The sequence below is a fragment of the Acomys russatus genome, chromosome 19, assembly GCF_903995435.1.
Source record: "Acomys russatus chromosome 19, mAcoRus1.1, whole genome shotgun sequence".
NCBI lineage: Eukaryota > Metazoa > Chordata > Mammalia > Rodentia > Muridae > Acomys > Acomys russatus.
The window spans coordinates 29,926,171-29,929,261 of record NC_067155.1 but is presented as its reverse complement, the minus strand read 5'-3'; positions in this window follow the sequence as shown (position 1 = coordinate 29,929,261).

Sequence of the window (3,091 nt, the reverse complement as noted above, 5' to 3'; positions counted from 1 at the left end):
CTCTGGTCTTCATTCTTGGGAGACAAAACTCTGTATGACCCCAACATTTCATCAGACCCTGGACTGAGTTCTCTCTCTCTCTCTCTCTCTCTCTCTCTCTCTCTCTCTCTCTCTCTCTCTCTCTCTCGGTTGGTTGAGGTTTTTTTTGATACGGGGTCTCACTGTGTAGCCTGGGTTAGCATTGAACTCACAGAGATCCACCCACCTTTGTCTCCCAAGGGCTGAAATTAAATGAAGGCACTGTGTCCAACCTTACTTTTATTTGGTGGCAGGGGAGCGTGAGCAGATGCCACAGAGGCCAGAAGAGGGAGTTGTACCCCCTATAGTGAGCTACCCTAGGTGGGACAGGAAACTGAACCGAGCTCCTCTGGAAGAACAGCATGCTCTTTTAAGTGCTGAGCCATCTCTCCAGTTCCTGGATCATTGGTTTGGTTTTAATGAGGAGCTAAGGTCTGAGCAAACAAAATTTCTAAGCTTGTCTATCAGCCAGGTGTGGTGGTACACACCTGTAATCCCAATGTTCTAGGAGCTGAGGCAAGTAGCTTGTGAACTCAAGGCTGGCCTTAGCTATAAGGTAAGAACTTGAATCAAAAATTAATTAACTCAAGGGCTGAAGAAATGGCTTGGTTGGTAAAATTGCTTACTGCACAAATACAGGGACCTGAGCTCAATCCCCAGAACTCATATTGAAATGTAAGGTATGATTGTGTACTTTAATCCCACCAGTGGGAAGGCAGAAACAGTAAGATCCCTGGAATGACCTCACCAAATCTTTCCAAATCTCTTCTTTTTTTTTTTGAGACAGGATTTCTCTGTGTAGCCTTGACTGTCCTGGACTCACTTTTGTAGACCAGGCTGGCCTCGAACTCACAGTAGTGATCCGCCTGCCTCTGCCTCCCAAGTGCTGGGATTAAAGGCGTGTGCCATCACCACCCGGCCCCTAACCAAATCTTACGTGCCAGTTCCCAGTGAGGGGCCTGTCTCAAAAAAATAGTCAGAAGCTAGGAAGATGACTCAATGGGTAAAGGTATTTGCCTCCAAGCTGTACAACCTGAACTCAAGACCCATATAGTAAAAGGGGAGCCACCTCCCACAAGATGTCCTCTGACCAACACACACATGCACGCACACACGCATGCACCCATGCACCCATGCATGTGTGCACTCGCTCTCAAATAGTAATGAACACTAACATCAGTACAATTCCAGGCAGAATGTTAGGAATAGGAACTGCTGTTTTCCAGGACAACCAGCCTGCAGAAAGCTTGGCCTTTTCCAATGAGGACACTGTGGTGTTGGAATAGATCATAAGCCATTTTGATCTCTGACAGTCTTAGACCTTGAATAATCAATCATCAACTTAGCATCTGCCCCTGACCCAAGTAACAGATAAACTTTAAAGAAAAAGCCATTCTTAGGACACCTCTGGCTTCCTCCCACTCTAAGACCATCTCACACCCAACAAGATTTTGTTTTGTTATTGGTACCTTATTATCTGATATTCCCACCAATGTAATTGGCACATGCAATAGATGACAAGATGGTTTCTCTCTATGCCTGCATGAAACCTTGGGCAGGGCCTTAGGAGATAGTTCCATAGATAAAGGCTTTCTGAACAAGCATGTGGACCTGAGTTCGGATCCCCAGAACCTACATAAACATGGATCTATTATCCTAACATATTTTCTACAAGGAGACAAAATTTGGAGGCTGGAAAATCACCAAGAAAGGTGAAGGACAGCTAGCCTGACGTCTTCAGCAGTAAACATGAGATTCTGTCTCAAATACTGTGGCAGGTGAGGATCAACAGCAGAGGTGCCACATACGCACAGTGGCACATACGGTCACTCTTCTTTGGTTCATAATAAACTATTTCCTGATTTACTTTCAGAGTCATTACTTTGAGCCAGAGCTGGAGCTCAGTTAATATAGTGAGACTGTGAAGCCTCTAGCAAACCCTGGGCTCCATCCCAGCACCTCTGCCCCAGGGGAATGGGGTGCACGCTGTTAAAGGTGGTAGAGACAGGAGTGTCAGAAGTTCAAGTGTAGTCTTAACTACACAGCAAGTTTGAGGCCAGACTCTTTGAAAACAACAGCAACAAAAGAGCTGGATCTGGTGACTTGTCATCCCAGCTACTCAGGAAGCTGAGGCAGGAGGATTGCAATTCAAAGACTACATGGGCTTCAGAGCAAATGCAGAGCCAGCATTAGTGAAACCCTGTCTCACAAGAGAAGGTGAAAAGAGGCCTGGGGGTATAGCTCAGTGGTAGGGCACTCAGGAACCCTTGGATCAATCCTTAGTCTCGAAAACAGCATCATTGAGGGAACTAGCACCTTGTAATCTCCTCTTTGGTGACTGATGCAGGCAAGAGCCATCAGTGCAGGTTAGCAGAGCAATGGCATCATCTGCACACCTCTGTCTGCCACAGGCAACCAATGACCTGGCTTTGTGCTGAGAGCTGTGCCATTGAGCTTTTGTCCTTGGGCAAACATCACACACTGTATTTGTACATACACCAGCTGTATGGTGTAGCCAGCCATACTCAGGCTACAAACTTCCGCAAACACCGTACACCGAACATTGTCTACAAATGCAACACTGCCCTAAGCCAAGCTGTATCTAAACAGAAAACAGGCATAGCAGAAAACAACACAAAACAGGACAAGAAGGGGCCTCACTGAGCAAAGCACTTGCTGAGAAAGGGCAAGGACCTCAGTTCAGATCCCTAGGACCCAAGCAAAAGCCAGGCATGACAGCCTGTTCCTGTCACCCCAGTCTGTGGGAGAAGAGAAAGATGGATTCGGGGCTTGCTTGTCCTCGTGTCAGGCCATATCATTTAGACTTCTGAGTCTGGCTTGTTTCCCTTAACATAATGATTTACAATTACAAATGTTACAAATGTCACAATTCAGTTTTTTTCATATGGCACAATAAGATTTTTTGTTGTATACAAAAAGAAGGCTTGTTTAACCAAGACTTGAGTCCTCAGTTTAAAATTTAAAAGTAATTGGATGTGTGGCATATGCCTATAAGATAAATACTTAGAAAGCTGAGGCAGGGGAAACCAACGTTCAAGGCCAGCCTGGGCTA